A 20,808-nucleotide genomic window follows, 5' to 3' on the forward strand; every position below is an offset into this window, starting at 1 on the left:
AGAGGAGGGCGACTACACAGGCCCTTGGGACTGGCAAACAACAGATCCCTGTCATTTCCCCAACTCAGACCAGCACCAGGCGCCCGAGCAGCGGCAAGACAGGCCTGGTAGCGTAGGTAATAGTGGGGACATTAAGGAGGAGTGGTCCGACCCAGAACATGGGACTAAAGCAAAAGTGATGCTAAAAATTATAAAGGCAGCTCACCATTTAGCCTACGTCACTCAGGACACTCCTCCACCAGGGATAAGCAAAATTACAAGAACCCTCCTAGAGTCTATCAGACCATCTGGTCCCACCCCAGAGTTGAACCAGATTCTAGAGGGACATGCGAGAAACTGGGAAATGGCCACCATAAGGAGTCTGCAGAGTCACTATTTGACAAGGATGCAGGCTGAGATTAACACCATGCCACAGATGACCGTTTCAGAATGGCATGGGCCTTTTCAGACAGCAACAAATTGGGCAAAAAGAGCTATGACCTCATTGCAGTTTCACACCATTAAAACAGCAGAGGCCATGATAGAGGCAAAGGTCAGGAGTGCAATAACCACAGTGTCATCCGTGGGAGAGGCATTGCCCCCACAACAGGTAGCAGAATCGTGCAAGCCTACAAGAGCCATTATGCTTAATGTCAGGGATGAAGCCCCAGTAGAGAACATCCACACTGACTATGACACACCCTCGTCCGAATATGACAGCTCTGCAGCATTTAACCAGAGACTGGAAGTAGGATCAGGGCCTTCGGCCTCGCTTGTACACAGAGCAGAGGTCAGACACACCTGCTCAGTCAGGTGGCGCACAGACCAGACTAACAGTCAAAGGCCCACCAGGCATGCCTCCACACCTAACAAGTACAGGGACTGGACTCTAACCACCAATGCAGAGTGGTTACTCCTAGGGGACTCTAACTTAAAAAACATACACAAGTTTAGATGCCCCAAGCTACAAATTGATAGCTTCCCTGGTGCCCACTTTGGCCACGTCCCAGCCCTCATGACCCATACAACTGTCTGTACAGAGGTCACAAAGGTCATCCTGGCCATGGGAATCAACTGCCATGCCTGGATAGACAGACCCACCCTGTACAGACAGATGATAGAAGCGGTCAAAGCTCTACAAGAGAGATTCCCCCTGGCAAAAATATGGGTGCCAATGGTAAGCTATTCACAGCACCTGCCACATCAGTCTGCAGAGATGCTGGAATACCTTAACCACATCATAACAGAGAGACTGAGAGCCATACCCCTGCTGCCATCTCAGCAATTTTCGACACAGGGAGATCATGTCCACTGGACCAAAGGCACAGCTCAAAGAATGTTAGAGCATTGGCTTAGACACATTCAATAAGAAGGATATTCATCCACTTATTAAAAGGATATACATCCACAAAAAGCCAACACAATGCTCTCATTCTTTCTCTACCTCTCGGGCACAACACACACAATCTGTGTGTTGGAGTCACTCACAGGCCTCCAATTAAGAAACAGCCAAGCACTATAAAGCCAAGCACTATAATTTGTTTCTTAGAGGGCATTACTTACTGGTATACACCAGAGTCATTAGCCGTAGTACTACGATGTAACTAAAATGGAACAGGGGGTCCCATTCTCACTTCAACTCAGTAAAAAGTAGACGTCTCAAGGAACATGTATAGGGAACAGGGACCTAGTGATGGGACACTCAGGGCAGTGTTGTCGTGAGTGTGCACGTAGTCTGGCAACAGACTGCCGCGGTCGAGGCCTTTAGCTTCAACTGCAAATCTTCCCCCATACCTAACCCTAACCCTAACCCTAACCCTAACCCTAACCCTAACCCTAACCCTAACCCTAACCCTCGTGACAACCCATCCACTCTGCTTTCCTGTTGGCTGTTTACCCAGATAAATTACACTATAGAGTCACCTCCTGTGTCTTTGTGACATGGGCATTGCCTGCCACAACGCTCCCTTTGTATACGGCGTCAATGGAATTTAGGAGACCAGAAGAGTACCATTTCATACTATTGGCAGAGCCTGGAATGTATTTAGTCCATTAATCTCTAGTTTAACTCACTTGAGCCCTGTTCGAAACATTCCCTATTACAGAAATAGTCGACTATAGTGTGTTTGGCATGTTTTACTAGTGTCTGAATTTTCAACTTTGCCATGCATCGCCATAGCCACGCTGTTCGTAACTGAATATTGACTGTGATGTCTTCAGGGCCGGACTCTCATCAAGCATGTGAAGTTTGAGGCAGATTTGACCATGTAGCCTACCCCCGGGTTACAAACCACTTTCTGTGTTGCAAGCAGGGGTACTATATCTATGTGCGTGTCAAAATTGCACCAAATTTGCCACTGCACTAAATACGTGTGTGTGTGTGTGTGTGTGCACGTGTGTGTGTGTGCGAAGGTGTGTTTGTTTGTGTGTGTGTGTGTAGGTTTGCGTGTGTGTGTGCGTGTTTGTGTGTGTGTGTTTGCGTTCATGCTAACTGCCAAAGAGCCCCTGGCACAGATACCTACCACCTCACCCCACCCCCTGCGCTAGCACAACAGCACATTTTGCAACAGGCACAGGCACGTATACACAATATCAACTCAGGATACACACAGTCAAAGCCAACAGGGGAAGGAAGGGGGGGGGGTGGAGTGTGGTAGAGGCAGAGGGAGAGTCGGGCGGGTCTTGCCCCTGCCATCCTGCATTTCAGAAGTGGTGGTGTCTGTGTGCATGTGTGTGTGCGTGTGTGTGTGTGTGTGTGTGTGCGTGTGTATTTTGGTCCGCTTGGTCCTCCTACTGGTGTGGTTACAGGGGCGTGTTTTAAGGGAGAGCTAGGAGGTTATAAAAAAAAGGGATACAGTGAACTGAAAATTAAACTATTCAGGAGAAAGACATCGACACTGACACATCACAGATCAACTGCCTTTACAAGACAAACATGGCCAGCAAACATTCTCATCCTCGTAAGTTTATTTGGGTGATTATTTGATTTTGGGCACTTTCATGTCTGATTTTTTTTCCATGTTGTTTTTGTTATACTTGCTTAGTGTGTTTTATTACTCGGCTAGACTTTATTATTCTCTTGGATTTTTTTTATCTACTTTTATATCAGAACAAGAATCAGTTTTACTGGCCAAGAATGTACACATACAAGGGATTTGACTCTGTTTTGCTTTGCTTTCAAAGTACCATACAAAAAGAAAGGTATGCATATTTTAAAAACGGCAAGGCAAAAGGGTATATTTAGACATTAGCAAAAATGTAAAGTAACAACCATCTACAGTAAGTGTGATGTAAAGTGTCTATTTTTTATTATGGATGAAACAATGTACATGTACAGTAAATGTATAAATAAGCTACACAGGATTGTAAAGGCTTACCCAGATGTTTCAAGATATTGCATGGTTTCATGACATTCAACGTTTAAAAAAGTGAACTTTGCTTAAATGGGACCTGCTCCATCTAAATGAGCTAATGTGTTTCTCTTGAAACGCGATTTTACGAGGAAATGTTTATTTTGGCCGTTTTGGCCGTTTTTGTTTTACCTGATTCTAGTCAAATAAAGCCTTGGCTTTCATTCTGTGTAAAGATTATTCTGAAATAATAAATATAGTTTTTAGGCTCTTAAAAGGAGGAGTGAGAATGTGAAAGTATACTGTTCTGCCCTGCTCTCTGCTGCCTCAGTTGCCAGTTGCCAGATAAAGTGGGTTATAAGTACTTGTCAATGGTAGGCTTACTACTACTGCAGGATTTAAAACGCTGGTTATGAAGTTAGTCAGGGTTGTATTGTGGAGTTTTGTTATTGGTTTGTTATTTTAGACTAGTTTGAGCAGTTTGTGTAACGTTAAACCTATTCAAAATCTGCCGCCGTGTGGACTATTCTGAAACGGCCTGGCAACCCGTCTCCCTCATGCCTCTGTCTCTCCCTCCTTCTCCCTCCCTCTCCTATACACCTTCGTCCACTAACATGATTGATGAACATGTTCTCTGTGTAACAACAGGACCAGCTGTTATCATGTCCATGTATGTACTGTATGGATTTCCCTCTGGCAATTTCCCTCTGGCGTGTTTTAGAAAAAGAAAAAAGAAGCGAATAGAAAACGGAGAAAAGGAGAAAAGGCGAGTGTTTGTCATCTCATCTGTCAGTTTTGGCAGGCTGTGAAGTCCAGCGACAGGTGACTGATAAATTAACCATGAAGTTGCGCGATGAAGACATTACTCATCTTTTAAATTCAATTCCTGTTAGAGGAGCAACCACACAGCAATTGGACAGCTATAATTTCAGATTATTTCACCACTTCGTTAGCTGCTGATGATGAGGGAGAGGTGACTGGTGCGCGACTCTGACAGCGGCTCCATCTCGCAGTCGGGCTGTCCGGGGGCGAGCTCTGATGATCGTGGTGATGATGATGAGAGCGGGGAGGAAGATACCACTCGTTTCTGACCTGATGGCGACATGCAATATGTCAGATTACACTGAGACAGCATGGGAGTAGCCTACAAATGTGACTGCAAACTTTAGGCTACAGCAGCAGTCTTGTTACAAGTGCTTCACCCCGGACAAGATGGTGAGAAGAGCAACCAAATTAAAGAAATTAGTAATGCTATAGACTACATGATCTAATTAATTGATTAATTAATTAATGTATTTATTTGTTTGTTTCTAAAGCATACATACGGCAACATACGGCCGTATGCGGCCCGCGGGCGCCCCCTGGGTGGCCCGCGATGGAATTGCAAAAAAAAAAAAAAAAAAAAAAAAAATTACAGTGCACCTATACGCAACATGCAAGATACCCGCTGAATAAGTGTCCAAATGTTCATGTCATTCTGGCCAATACTCTTTATGTTATAGCATTTCAGTCTGGAATATGGAATATCTTTCAATAATAACTTTTAATAACTTTTGACTCTGAGGAAGACAGACTTGTCTGTCGAAACGTCAGTCAGCCCCTTCTATTAAAACGTGCAGACGGAAAAGAGTGTTCCGGTGTCTTTACTTCCGGTAGTCTGTGTGAAGTGCGCAGGTAAAACATTACTTTATCTTTCAATAATATTTATGACTAAAAGGCTAAAAGTAATCTAATGTGTAAAAAATGACTGTTCTACATTGAAGTAGAAATTTAAATAATTAACTTGTTGGTTTTGGATTTATTTAGCTTCAAGAGTGCATTTTTGTTCTTGTGTGACCCTCAACACAGGCTTTTTAGAATCCCGGGTCACTTATGCTTAAATTAACCCACTCATATTCTGGTTTATTTCAAGAAAAACATTTTGGCTAGTGGAAATTCTAATTGGCTGGTAACTTTAAAATCTAGCAGCCATATTGGCAGGTGGTGAAAAAAGTTAATTTCAAGCCCTGCAGGGAGAGCAGGTGGTGACATAGGAGTGAGTGAGAAAAGGATCAAATATTGGTGGAGTGCCAATGACATCTAAAGACGTCAATTCAAATAGTAACGTAGAGTGCCAATGACGTCTAAAGACGTCAATTGCGTTTTTTGACGGTGGGACGTGGATCAAAGCCTGATGCATCTCCTGTAAAAATATGGTGGATGTTGAAGGTGTACAAGCTATTTTACGGACCCATTAGGTGGCAACAGTGCTCTCCAGATTTGAGAAAGGTGAGGAAAAACAGCAGAAGAAGCCCCGTGATGAAACGGAAACCGACCGATGCATTCTGGAGCCAGAGCCGTATAGATTGCTCTGGCTGGAGCTAACGTTAGCTGCGAACAGCAGCCAATCCGTTCCCACAACTGAGCCCCTCTGTCTCTGCTGCATAGTTTCTCCACACGATTAGCCGCCAGAAAAGCAGCACCCGACGCCGAAGGGCCAAACCATTCTCAGCAGTCCGGTTTGGCTTTTCGGTGTCGCGCTGGGAGCCGGCGCACAAAAACGGAGCGCTCCGAAAATAGACGCTGGGTGCGTTAGGCTGTGTGTTAGTGTGGGGATGAGATTCTCCCAGCTCCGCCGGCATGCAGGCTGTGTGTTGGTGTGGGGGTGAGTTTCTCCCAGCTCCGGCATGCAAGCTGTGTGTTGGTGTGGGGATGAGTTTATCCCAGCTCCATGCAGAGACGCAGGTAGCAGAGATTCGAGCAGAGCCACCAGAGACACTCCCACGGAGGAGGAGTTTGCAGTTGAGGGGGGTGGGGCACGCAGGGCAACACACAACTACACCACGTCACTACATCAGAAAATATTAGCTTCAGAGTCAGTGATGTGCTTGAAATGCTTCATTTCCCAAAAGGCTCATTATCTCAGCTTCTAGTTTAAAATGTCTGTTTTTAGTGAAAACAACCTATCTTCTCCGGCTGATAACTAAGGAACGGAAAATGATATCAATAAACTTTTTTTTGCTGATGATACAATAGAGTCTCATCGTTCTTTGGGCGTGTTCAGTGTTTACATAGTAATATCGCACAATATTCTGTGGGCCTCGAGAAATCACTGAAAACGCTCTGAAAGGGCTGGCACTGGGGGCATCCGTTTTCCAAAAGTGGCTGGCACTCAATGAGTTAAGACTGAATAATGACATCACAACTGTTAATTTAAAATGAGTTATTCCTCTAAACCTGGCTTCAAATGCCCAACATTTTTCGTGCTGGCGCCGTTCAGCCCTCAGCAAAAACTGGTAGCGAGGACATTTTTTGTGGCCCTCTCTATCATCAAAGTTGCCCATCGATGGGTTATGGCATGACAATATTTGTTCGGCCCCCGGCAACAATCTGGGTTTCTCATATGGCCCCCCATGAAAAATAGTTGCCCACCCCTGTTCTAAAGGCTATAATAGGCATAGTGTGTTTTCTTGATAATCAATGGACATGTGTTTATGAGCATCTTTGAGAGACAATGTGAGAAAAATTGTTTAATAGCAAAATAGCCTATAATATTGTTATAGAGAGAGACAGAGAGAGAGAGAGAGAAAGAGAGAGAGAGAGGGAGGTACAGGAGATTATAAGACAGGTGGTTTTGTGTGTGTGTGCATGTGTGTGTGTGTGTGTGTGTGTGAGTGAGAGAGAGAGAGAGCATCTGAGACATAAACATGTGAGGAATTAATTTCTTAGCTAAACAAAATAATAGCCTAGAGTCTAATGAACGTTTGTAGGGTTGTAAATCAATTGGTACCACATGGTGAATGTTATGTTCTGAACATGGGTATATCATATATCATATATATCATAATGGTATGTCATTTTGTATCTGACAAATATCTGGTTCTGCAGTTTGGATCAGCTCCCATATTAACGTGACCCTCCCCCCGGATCATAACACCACCTTACAGATTTTTAGCCCAATCTGACCTGGGGAGGTGTTTCCAGGACTTCCAGGAATTCCTGATAACCACCTTTACCTTCCAAGACCTTTCCCAGATCATAACACACTGCCATACACATTTTCAGCCCATTCAGACCTGGGGGAGTGGTTTCAAAGACTTTCAAGGTGGTTTCCAGGATCTTCCAGGAAACCACCTGGAATGTCCTGGAAACCAACTGGATCTTCCCATGACATTCCCCAGATCATAACACACAGCTATTTAAAAAAAAAACAGCCCAATCCAACCTTGGGAGGTGGTTTCCAGGACTTTCAAGGAAACCACCTGGAAAGTCCTGAAGACCATCTGGACCTTCCATGACCTTCCCCGGATCATAACACACTGCCATACAAATTGTCAGGCTAATCCAACCTGGGGAGGTAGTTTCCAAGACTTTCCAGGAAACTACCTGGAAAGTCCTGGAAACCAACTGGACTTTCCCATGACCTTCCCCGGATCATAACACACAGTCATACACATTTTCAGCCCAATCCTACCTGAGGTGTGGGCGTAGTAGTAGTAGCAGTAGAACTGATGAAATCACGCGAAGTTTGCAGACGACACAGCAGTCGTGGGGCTGATCTCAGGGGGCGACGAGACGGCCTACAGAGAGGAGGTGGGGGCCCTGGAACAATAGACCCTTCTCACGGGAGCCATTTTGTGTCGAGAAGCCAGGGTAAACACAGGTGCAAGCAAAACACTAATGAGGGTTTCCAAATCCCAATCATGGAAGTTGGAAACCCTCATTATTGTTTTGCTTGCACCTGTGTTTACCCTGGCTTCTCGACACAAAATGGCCCCCGTGAGAAGGGTCTATGGTGCCAGGACAACCACCTCTCTCTGAATGTCTCCAAGACCAACAAGATCATTGTAGACTACAGGAGGGGGGGGGGCGCGCACACCCCCCAATCACCATCAACGGCACAGTGGTGGAAAGGGTGGAGAGCTTCAAGTACCTGGGAGTCAACATCCACCAGGACCTGACTTGGGCCGGTCACACCGAGACTGTTGTCAAAAAGGCCCAACAGCGACTACACGGACTCAGGCGCCTGAAGAAATTTGGGCTAAGGCCAGAAATCCTTAGGGACTTCTACAGAGGCACCATTGAAAGCCTGCTGACTGGCTGCTTCAGCACCTGGTACGGGAACTGTACCACCATGGACCGCAGGGCGATACGAAGAGTGAGACGCGCGGCCCAGCACGTAACAGGATGTGAGTTGCCAGAACTGCATGAATTGTATAACCAGCAGTGCCTCAGGAGGTCCCTGAAGATCATCAAAGACACAAACCATCCCCACAACAGCCTGTTCTCCCTGTTACCCTCAGGGAGGAGATACAGGGTTCCAAAAGCACGCACAAATCGCTTGAGGGACAGTTTCTTCCCGCAGGCCACGAGACTCCTTAACATACACAAATAGTGTAGTAGCTGTACTGTACCGTACTGTAGCTGCTACCATTATGTATGTCTAATGTTTTTTTGTATGTTTAATTAGCTATAAGCTATTTGCACCTGTATGTCAAATACGTCAAATTTAAAATGTTTAAGCACGTCCAAAGTATGCACATGACATGTGCACCTATGTGCAGTGAATATGCCACTGTCTCTGACTTGTCTTATCACTCTACTGCCTTATTGCTTGTTGTGTCTCTTGTTGTTTTTGCACTCATATGCCCTGTTATATTTGTACTATGCTGTAAACGGAGTCCACAGCACAATAATTTCACACGTGATACTTGTACCACGGAGTGACAATAAAAATCTTGAATCTTGAATCTTGAACTCACAGATGACATCACAATTGCTTGAGTGACATCACTGATGACAACATTATTGATTGTTTGAGTGACATCACTGGTGACATCACCAATCACCAGCAGTATTAGCAGGAGTAGTAGTGGTGGTAGTGACAACTCAGAAAATATGTTATGTTTGAATGATTTCTCTAATAAATGTTTCAGAATTGATGTCAAACTTTGAGGCCGTTTTTTCTCAAAAACCGTTTGGAAACAGTCAAGACATAAACGGTTGTATCTCACTCACTCTTTGGAGGACAAATATACTTTTTATTTTCCCAGAAAGCTTACATTCTCCTCATCCCAACAGTGTATTAAACTCAAAATGTGTTTCGGGGTCAATGTGACTCAAAAAATGATGGAGCAGGTCAAATATAGTTACACTACAGCAGATAAGTTCCCATTAATACAAGAATTGTGCACTTTCTGAAAGAAACATGAACTTTCTCACATAATGAGTGAATACCATAAGGTTTACTTTCAGATGTGGATGGAAAAACCTAGCCTGACTCCACCAGACGGGGGCGGCATTGTTCCACAAATTCACAATCCACCTCAGTCTGGCCCTGGCCTCAGATAGGCGTTCAAACCGGCCGCCAGCCAGGCAAACCAATCAGCGTGAGCTATGGGGCGGGCTTTAGGCAAGACCGGGTGTGACGCCACCGAGACGCGCCTGTGCCTTGTAGTCTTTCACTCTGCAACATGGCCGCGGCGATGAACACCACCAAGGATAGCATAGATGAAGCAATAACAACAGTTATTTCTCAACTGGACATTATTTCTTCATTGAAAGACGAGCAAAGTACGGCACTGAAGGCTTTTCTGGGTGGAAAATATGTTTTCGCTCTCCTCCCGACTGGCTTCGGCAAGAGTTTGATTTACCAACTAGCTCCACTGGTAGTGAAAGAAATGAGGACGAAGCCCAATCCTATATTGATTATCGGGTCTCCGTTGGTTGCCCTTATAGCAGATCAAATCAAAGAGGCTATGAAGCTGGGACTCACTGCTATGCAACTCGGAGATAGTGACGGTCACGCCGATATCTCACGCCGATATCCTCCACGGGCGATGTCAGCTGGTGTTTGGTAGCCCTGAATCTTGGTTACTTAACGAGAAATGGCGGAATATGCTTTCCTCAGAAGTGTACCGTGAAAACTTAGTTGGCATTGTCGTCGACGAAGTTCACGTCACATACAAATGGTAAGTTAAACACCATTAGCTAATGGCTGTATAATGTTAAACTGTAAAACAGAACGCTGAAGCTAACAACTAGCGTTAGCTAACTACTACCAGCTTGTTCATAAATCAGGCTTACAGTATCATAGCTCAATGTAGCCCCATAACGTGACGTCCCTTTATACTGTACAGTAAGTACAGTCTAAAGCGGCGTCACGTTATGGGGCTAAGCTCAAAGATGAAGTGTTCTAACAATTATGTTGTAGCTATGTTGGGGTCAAACATTATATTCAAAACAATAAGTAAACATACACGTTTAACACTTGTTCTTACAGTGAGTATGATACTGTAATCGTATTGCTGTAACGTTATCAACTGTGACCGTTGTTAGTAAACTTAGTTATCAAGACTCATTGTAGGATCTAATTTTCTTTCAACCAGGGAAGAGGCAGCAAAAGGGGAGCCCGCCTTCAGAGAAAGCTTTGCCAGGCTTGGAGAACTTTGATCCATTGCCAAAGAAGGTGAGTTTTGAAATCCAACAACGCTACGTGATTAAGTACATGACTAATTTATAGTAATTCAGAAAAGGGGCATTGTTTGGGTGTGGAAGGGGGGCTGCATTGTGGTTAATCCTGCTGCCTTGCAAGGTTATGGGGAGGGCTGTATACAGTAGAACACAGACATTGAAATGATCGTTATGCTGGGGGGGGAGGGAGGGTTACTGTGTGTGGAAGCAGGGCTGCATTGTGCTGGCAACCTAGAACCCAGACATTGAAATTATCGTTATGTTGGGGGGAGGGGGGGGGGGGGGTTACTGTGTGTGGAAGCAGGGCTGCATTGTGCTGGCAACCTAGGACACAGACATTGAAATTATCGTTATGTTGGGGGGGGGGGGGTTACTGTGTGTGGAAGCAGGGCTGCATTGTGCTGGCAACCTAGTACACAGACATTGAAATGATCGTTATGTTGGGGGGGGGGTTACTGTGTGTGGAAGCAGGGCTGCATTGTGCTGGCAACCTGGGGAGGGTATTCCAGCTGCCTTGCAAGGTTGGGGGGGAGGGGTGTATACAGTAGAACAAAGGTAGTCCAATGATGGTTATATTGAGGGTGGGGGTGTTATTAGAAAAAACAGGTACCGTTTTAAGGCAGTTAGTGTCGTCAAAGTTGATGAATACAATTATTTGCATATGCTTTGTTTAAAGAAAATATATCTGGAAATACAGCATTCTTGACCTGAAGCTGCCAGATATCATACATCACCTAATTGTTGTCCTTTTCTCCATTTAGAATGATTATCTATTAATGACTGGTTGCTGATACATGTGTGAATTTATTTGTCTTTCAGGTGTACCTGTGTTAGCGTTGACAGCATCTGCTGATAACAAGAACAGAGGCCGTGTGACCAAGCTGCTGAATATGGAGACGGCAACTCAAGTGACTGTTAGCCCAAACAGGAAAAACATCAGGCTCGGACTGAGTCGGGTTCCTGCCGATAACTTGAACTGTATGGACTGGGTAGTGAAGGAGGTCAAACATAAGGGTCTATCAATGTCTCCCATCATAATCTATTGCAGATCACTTAAGGCAGTTGGAAAAGTGTTCTGCTATCTTAAAGCTGAACTGGGAGAAGATGGTTGGGTTGACAGAGACCAGGATCATAAAGCGGAGAACCTTCTGATAGGAATGTTCCACAGTAAGACAGGGGCAGTGGTGGCCCAATGGTTAGAGAAGCGAGCTTGTGACCGGAAGGTCGTCGGTTCAATCCCCGGGACCGGCAGGATAAATCTTGGTGGGGAAAGTGAAAAGGCAGCGCTTGCCCCTCCCTCATTACCACCACTGAGGTGCCCTTGAGCAAGGCCCTTAACCCCAACCGCTCCAGTGGAGCTGATCAGCGGCCAGCAGATCAGACTGTGGTTGTACTGGTCAGTTTCCAGGTATGAATGGGTGTGTGAATGTGAACAGGGCACTCCTGAAAAAGAGAGCATTGCTCTCAGTGAGACTTCCCCTGTATAAAAAAAAAAAAAAAAAAAAAAAAAACACTCCCACAGTACAAAAACCGAGTGTTGGCATCCTTTAACTGGGGAGCTGCAGAGTGGTTGTTGCAACAACAGCTCTTGGGATGGGCTTGAATTTCCCAAATGTTTCACATGTTGTCATGTATGGCTTGCCAGAGGATGTTGAAGATATTGTTCAACAGGTTGGAAGGGCTGGCAGAAATGGGTTGCAGTCACGTGCAGTTTTGTATGCCATAAAACAAACTTCAAGGGCTGATCCTGAAGTTAAAGGACTGATACACACAGCAACTAAGAGCTGCTTTAGAAAAGTCATTTTGAAAACCAGCCAACAAGTGTAGAGCCAGGACATGTATGCTGCAGCTATTGCCACTCTGTATGTGCATGTGCCTCTGCTGTTTGTGCAGAGCCTATCCCCAAACATGAGTCCATAGAACAAGATGTTACCATTCAAAGGAAATGTAGAGTTGTAACACAGGAGGAGAAATCTATGATCCGGGACATGTTAGAGGAATACATGAGCTGTCTAGCTAAAGACACTGCACATATCTACACTAGCAAGTCTCTATGCACTGGATTTGGGGCTGAACTTATTGATGCAGTTGTAGAACACAGCACACACATATTTGACTTGGCTTACATTGTCAGCAACCTTCCAGTATTCAGATTACAACATGCAAGAGAAATTCTGCAAATTATCAGTGAAGTATTTGGTGATATTGAGGATATAGAGCCTACTTCCCAAGAGGATAGCTTCACTGAGCCAGACATGGATTGTATGGGCTATTTTGATGAGGAAGACGAGGACTTTGAAATAGGATCACAGCAGAGCAGCTCAGACTCATATGACCATTAAGCAGGAGGCCATTATAGGCTCTTACAACACTCCTGAGTGGTGTCAACGCAAGCTGTGGACTGTCTTGTTCAGTTGACTTTGTTTAGCTGAATGAATGCTCATCATTAAAATGGTTTTGGTATGTAACTTGAACATAAGCGAGTGATTAAAGGTTAGTGTCGCTCAAAACTGTCTGTTTTTTTTTCTTCCAGGGATGCAAATTCATCACCTTTAGGTGACACTCACCTTTTTCATCCCCAAAAAAGTGAATTATTTGAGTGGTTTAGGTCACCCTTTTCACCATCCATGACTCTGCACCCCTGCTTTTCACCTGTTCAAAGGGATTGTTTCAAATCATTACGCTAGAAGCATTGATCAGAGTTTGCCATTTTACTTTGAGGACACATGGAATCCAACTTCCAGATGATGTACAAACATAACTTGTTCTGTAGAGTTACAAGCAAAAAACTAATGAAAACAAATTTGAAGTAAATCCAAGTAGTTACATATAAATACAAAAGTAAATCGGAAAGTCAATTAAGTAAATGCAAACAGAAATATTTACAGGCCTTCAAACTTCTGAATCTGAATAACTTGGCTGCCTTGCAAGGTTAGCATTATTGATCCCTGGGGTGAATATGAGTCATGCTACAGGTGCTCACACTCAGGTAGGGACAAATATAAACATCAAAAAAGAGTTATAGGAATAGACTTAAAAAAAAAACAAGTGGCAGAGCCTATATACATTGCATATGCATTCTACAATCCTTTTCAAGTACTCTGAATGCGAGGTACATAATATTTTCATATATACAGCAGTGTGAGTGAAAGTAATAATGATCATTAAGATGCATTTGGTTCAGTCATTAATGAACAGTAAGTGTAGATTGTTGATTGAAGCACAAATTGGAGTATTTACCAGTTATTGCACATTGAGTTTTACTGCACAATCAGATATACATTATCAAAAGTGTATTGTGGAAAGAGTCCAAGGCTATATTTTTGACCGACTCAGAGTGTCTTACGCTCTGAGAGAGGTGAGTTTGATGGCCACAGGCAGGAATGACTTCCTGCGATGCTCTGTTGTGCATCTGGCTGGGACCAGGTCTTGCACTGAACGTACTCCTGTGTTCGACCAGCTCATCATGGATTGGGTGGGAGAGTATGTAGTCATACCAAGGACTAACATTTTTTCACAATTAAAATCCACAGGATTAAATACAAATTGTTTAAAAATATAAATACAAAACTGAATGGGGAAAAAAATATAGGAAGTAAATACAAATAGAGATACATATTTATAGTTAAAGCCCCCCACACTTATGTTGCAAAAAGTAGACCGGGACACGCACATCCACACTGGGCCAGGGTGCTGGATCAAAAGGTAAACTTACAGTGAAAAAACGGTCTGCATACCAAGAGAGCTCCCGTTGGACACTTATGTTGTCTTATGTAAGTAAGTCTGAGTCTGTGAAACTTATGTAGTCCCTTTTTTAAATTGGGACACCCCTCCACTCCTTCAACTTGGACCTCATCCAGCCCCACAACTATCTGTCCTTCAGTTTTGAAATCAGGTTTCGGTTGAAGTGGGGGAAGGCTGTGAACTGTCTGCCTGGTTGGTCTTTGAACAGCTCGGCCTCTCTGACAACCTCAACAAGTGCTAGAATGTCCTCAGTCTGGTGACCTGCATGATGGATGCCACTGGACTTCGATATGCCCAGCTCAGTGTCTGTGATGTCCATCATGTCCTTTAGGACACCAATGGACTTGCTGATCCTGTCTGCTGCTTGCTCAGTCATGTTTGGGCCTGTGCGCTTCAGGAAGGATTTCAAAAAGTTGTTGAGGTGTTCCAGATGCAAATCTAAGGGGATATTCTTCCCCTTCCCTCCCCTCCCATTCCAGAACCTGTTCCAGGTGAGACTGTGTGCCAAGCGAGGGGAAAGAGTGGCATTGACCTGCAAGCTCAGCAGGAGTGTACTGTAGGCATATTGGCCCCTATCGTTGCATCGGCGCAGTTTCTAGGCCGAGCGGCAGGCGCAGATCAAAGCAGTGGGCGTGGAAAGGCGCACTTGATATCGTCGTGCTGGCGCTAGATGCAGCCCAAAGCATTACAACCACGCCTTTTAGGCGTAAAATTATGCACCGTCATGCTCATTGGATAAGTGCAATAAACGAATCGCACGCTTGCCTTTTTAGCTCCAATTCCAGTGATCCCGCAAAACCAGACGAAAGCCAAACGCTCTGCCCCCCCCCCTCCCTTCATCCAGCCTGTCTGTCTGCATTATAGGCTATTATTCCATATTATTATGCTTCTCAAACCAATCTAACTGCAGTTTCAATACTGCAAGCATGTAAATACGCTACACTATAGCAAGATCAAAGTGAAAATAATGTTCTATGCATCAGCTAGAAAAATATAGCCTATTAGATTGGTGAAAGTTTGTCCAGAAAGATATCATTTTCTCTCGCCTGCTGCAGGAAGGATGATGCACATAAATATACCCTACATTATGTCAAGTCATTGCATAAATGTGTTTTTATTGTAAAACTAAATGTGAAATAGGGCCAAGTTATTGGAGAGACATCACAGTATAGCAGATGCCATTAGAAGCGCGTTCCGAAGCGCGTTCCGCTGTTACTTCTCTAAATCACGTTAACTCGACAAGGGGTATATATAGGCCCAGGAGGACATATATGTTTCACATAGGGTGGTGTTTTCATTTCGAGGTTTTATTTGGTCCAATATTGAAATGTTGACAATGGCAGGCTGTGTTACCATTACACATTCATTTAGAACTACCTTTTATATCTATTTTGGCTCATTTGGTGGCTATTTAGTAGCGAAATGAAGAAACACAATGCATGCTGGGAACTCAGAGAGAGAGAGAGAGAAGGGTGACAGAGAAGAAGCAGTGAAGGCAGAGAATAGGCCTGCTTTTCAAAAGCGCAAAGCGCTAAATGTAGGCCAGCTCCCAAGATATGACTAGGCTGGTATTTAGCGCCGACACGCCCACTTTGGGACTGCGCCACGCCCATTCGGCCTAAAGCGCATTTGGCAGCCTAAAGCCTATTGCTATCTTGCCGAAACAGGCGCAAGGCACGTTTTTTTGCGGTTAAGGCCCGTAATAGCGCCGATGGCCTGTGGGAGAATAGAGCCCATTGTGTATGGCCGTAGGCCTTGTAGAATAACATTGCTACTGAATACAACCTCAGCAACCTCTCTCCATCTCCCTCCTTCACTGCATCCTGCATGTTGGACAGGAACAAGCCAAAGCTGAGTAACTAGGCCTGGCTGTATCAGGCACACCCATGGGAGGTACTGTTAAGCCATGTTGTTTTAGCTCATGGTTCTCCCTAGCCTTGCTGTACTTGTAGGTGACGGGACAACCTGGCATGAGGCATGGGAGGTTCTTATCCTGTAGAGGATGGTCGCTGGCACTATCTCTGACCCTGGTTACAATGTCTGAGATGTCATTGAGGGGGCGGCTTTAGCTCAGGAGGTAGAGCGGGTCGGCAAATGACGCAAGGGTTGGCGGTTCGATCCCCGCTCCCTCCCAGCTGCTGTCGTTGTGTCCTTGGGCAAGACACTTAACCCTCCTTGCTCCCGATGGTGTGTAGGCACCCTGCGTGGTAGCCTGCCGCCATTGGTGTATGAATGGGTGAATGTAGACTATCTACTGATTGTAAAGCGCTTTGGATAAAAGCGCTATATAAATGCAGGCCACTTACCAGGCCATTTCATTGAACATAACAAACCGGTTCACAATTTGAGACACAGCTTCATGCAGCCAGTGCCTTTTCACATCTGGTGAACCAGTCCTGATGTGGTCGGGGATGAAGCCCTCCGGGACATCTGTTGAGACATTTTTTAAAAAGCGATAATTACAATAACATCATTATTATGGAAGCAATAGACACAACAGAAGAGCCATGACACTTAAACAATTCAAAAATAATAATTTAGATGCTTATTAGGGCATAGATTCCAGATACAAAGTAATGATTTACTATAGAGCGGCTGGCAAATTAGCAGATTTATGTCATCATAAAAAGAAAAAGAAATCCTAGTAAAATGTTTGGAAATTGATAATGTCAATGTTTAGAAAGACTATATAGTGGAGTATGTGACCATAATTGAACTTTACTGTTTTGGTAATGACAATCAATTGTGTACCTGCGACTCGTTCAGTCCAAAATGTTCCATTGTGGCAGCCAGAAAGAGAGCAGCCGTGTCCTTTTGCACAATCTCTTTATATGGGTTGAATGCAGCATGTGGACCTTTTTTGGCATTGCTGCACCTGTAGGAAGATGAGAATAGGATGAAAAATAAGAAGCCAAAGAAGAATTTGAAGATGATGGCATGACCATCAGACTTATGCCAAATTCATGGTGGCAAGAGTTTGTTAATCGGACGCGGCGAGTGACATATATAGTAATAATAACTAATAATAACAATATTATGATAATAATCACTACAATAATAACTTATAGCGCTTCTCAAGAATTAAGTGCTCTTTCAAATTTATCGGGCCAAAAATTGGAACATGTTGCCCCTCCACTTAAAGTGTACAAGCAGCCAAGGTGTTTTCAAGAAGAAGGTCAAATTGTGGCTTCTTGAACAAGTCCTTGTCTAAGCTCTGATGTACAGCTTCTTTTGTGTATTTTGATATGTATGTTTCTCATCTCTCATTGCATAAATCATACTGTATGGAATGCTTCTGTTAATTATTTTATGTTTATATTGTTGTTGTTGTTGTTGTTGTTGTTGTTGTTGTTGTTGTTTTTTTATCTACCTGTTTTAGACAAAGGACCACAATGGAAATAAGTCTTGACTTTATTGTGCTTTATCCTTGATGTTATTCTTTGAGATCCGTGTCTGTACCTTGTTTAGTACACTGTATTTCAATTTGTAACCGTTAAATCAAATCAAATCATTTTCGCGTTGCAGATTATATCCTAACAAGGCAATCGTTACTATTATTACTACAATATTACGGTGATGGTGTTCAGACTCGCTTTCATGCATAGTGTGACTTATCTCGTGTAATAATAATCCCGGCTTCACGGTCGGCGTTTTACTGTGAGTGTGAGCTGCCTTTACAACAGCCTATTGTCGCTGGTGTCGAGGCCAGCCCCAGAACGGGCGCTTCTTGACAGGCATAGCTGCAAATTTAGGGCGCGGGCGGAGGGAGCAGACCCCACAGCTTGGCCAAAAGCATGCAACAAACGTCTCTGCATATTGTAACCACAAAGTTATTCACGCAGTTTTAACAAATATCGATTCCTCAGAATTTGCTTGCCAAAGCCTCCCGTTTTAAGATAACATTACTTCAGTAATCACGCGCACGCAACCGATTGCACCATGCCAAATATAATCAATAATATAATATAATACAGTGAAAGCAAGCCTATATTTCATAATGCTCAGCGAAATAGCCAAAATATCGCTATAACATATTTCATATCAGTCAATATTGACAAATATCACTCCTAACACAGAGATGTAACAAATTTAGGCCTTTAGGTAACAATTGCCTTTTTGATCCCCAGAGTGAATGAGGCTGAATGGCTCTGCCTCAGCTGAGCAGCCCGCATTTTACAGCATCACCGCATAGTTCACAGCACTTTTAGCCTGTTTTATCGCCTCATCTGGCGATATATATTCATTCCACTATTACTATCTTATCAAACTAGTCGTCATATTTGTACAAAAGGTTTATTTATATATATTTATATATTTGTAAGATCTTACCATAGATAGTAGATTTTATTTAAACATATCACTCTTGTTTAGAAAAATCCCCGGGGGATCCCCATGCATCTTTTTCACTCTAACTTGGCCATTTTCTTTAACAAGCAAAACTCGGGCATCTTGACCCAAAAAATTCAACAAACACTGTTGTTCTTAGACTATACACGCATTTTAACATTTTAACTTCTCATTTCCTGCCTGGCCCGGGCTGCTTTACTTGAGTATCCACTATTCAACCAAAAATGCTTCAATTTAACGTCAGCTTTCCATATTTAAATGGCCCAAATTTAGTCAATCAAACAAATCCTTCTGTTTAAAGCAAGCTTCTCATCTCCCACATCAACGCAGTAATTTATTAGCGCGTTTTCATCCAATCTGTCTTACAGGCCCTCTGAGAAACACACATTGATGCCAGGGTCCTCGCATTGTCCTGATGAAAACACAGGCCTAATCACACTACTTTGTGTGTTTTAAACAACTAAATAATTCTCTACCTTCTCATTCCCTTTTAGACCAGGCATGCTACAGGCTATTCCAATCACAGCCAAATTTCACAATCAGTATTACAATAGACAACCTGACTTACAGTATTAACTCACATTTTTTTGTCATAAAGTATATACTAAAAGCTACTTTCAACATGTGCTTTAAAACAACTCAACAATTATCTCTCTCATCTGGGTCCAATAAGCCTTTAAACCACTTTAGTTACCCCTGGGGGACTCCCCCCTTTAAAAAGTTTTAACATCCCCACTAGTGGCACAATTTGACAGTGTCAGACTAATGTCATCACTCCCAATCTGACGTTACCTGTAGTAACGTTCAGAATGTTGCTGTCATTGTGTAATGTCAATAGTCTGTCTTTATATCCACAGATTGGACTCTCCATTTGAGAGACTCAATGGCCGTTATTAATATCAGTCATTTCTGTGCCAGCCATTTTCTAAAAAATTAACACCCCCATATGTCTCAAATTTAAACCAGAGCCCACCAAAACATCCCGAAACTCAGCTCACCCCGCAAAAAGGCACTTTTCAGGTGGACCAGCACAGCGGGAAAAACCCACAGACTCACAGCGCCCTGTTCAAATGAGGTAACTCACCTCTGGGCCCTTGAAGCGGGTGCAGCGACCCAGGAGAGCCCCCCGCTGCATCGCGCATTTCCAGTCTGAGTTTGTGATCGCCATAATGTAGTTAATTCAGCTGAGTCTTGGAATGGAATGATGAGATCGGCAATACCACGCTTTTGAACATAAGCACTTTATTCAAGTACAGCCAATGGTATTTACAGGTGCCTGCAGTGCGCCTGGAGAACGGAGCAGCCAAATGTCGTTCTGCTTTATTGAACAAAGGACATAGGGTTTTATAGCTGATTTGCCACCAAATGTGATGTCACCACTAATCCTGCGCATACTAGTAACCTAATTACCCATTCAACTAGACAGACCTATGCATCCCATACGTCTGGCCCCTGGCTCCCTTCTTGACAGCACTTTTCCTGTCATCAATTCTCGATAGCATCCTGCCAGGCCTTCATAACCACATCAAGACCTCATCAACACACAAAGGACCCTTGCTTCCAACCCCCATAACTTCCTGCCATAGCTTCCTGAGAGAGCCATGTCCTCTGGCCGGCATTCATCAAAGAGTCCTATATGTGTGTGGTATTTCACAGTTAAATGCTATAAGGGTTTATCCATAGTTTAATACACTGTAACACAGTAAGTAAAAAAAATACTGCAGGTGCAAAGCAACTAAGCTAGCTAATACACGACCCCGGCCAGGGAACGAGTTTAGCTTAGGCTATCATAACTCAACAGCTAATACCTAGCTACAGGCTGGCTAGCAAGAGAGACTACCAAGATAGCAGTTTAAGCACGAGAGAAAAACTCTTAGCTTTTTGCAGTGGGTCCCGCCGTTTCTGGCGAAGAGGGCCAGTTTGACAAAGTCGCGCA

At 43.8% G+C, this 20,808-nt stretch overlaps 1 pseudogene across 1 annotated transcript in view; it reads left to right on the forward strand.

Moving 5' to 3' along the window:
* The first annotated feature begins 2,882 nt into the window (after positions 1-2,882).
* LOC310782962 (GTPase IMAP family member 7 pseudogene) overlaps positions 2,883-20,808 on the forward strand; it is a 362,281-nt pseudogene continuing 344,355 nt past the window's right edge. The window contains exon 1 of the transcript in view: positions 2,883-2,939. The product of the transcript in view is annotated as a GTPase IMAP family member 7 pseudogene (transcript). The remainder of the gene's footprint in view (positions 2,940-20,808) is intronic.

The sequence above is a fragment of the Poromitra crassiceps genome, assembly GCF_964638095.1.
Source record: "Poromitra crassiceps genome assembly, chromosome: 9".
Lineage (NCBI taxonomy): Eukaryota > Metazoa > Chordata > Actinopteri > Beryciformes > Melamphaidae > Poromitra > Poromitra crassiceps.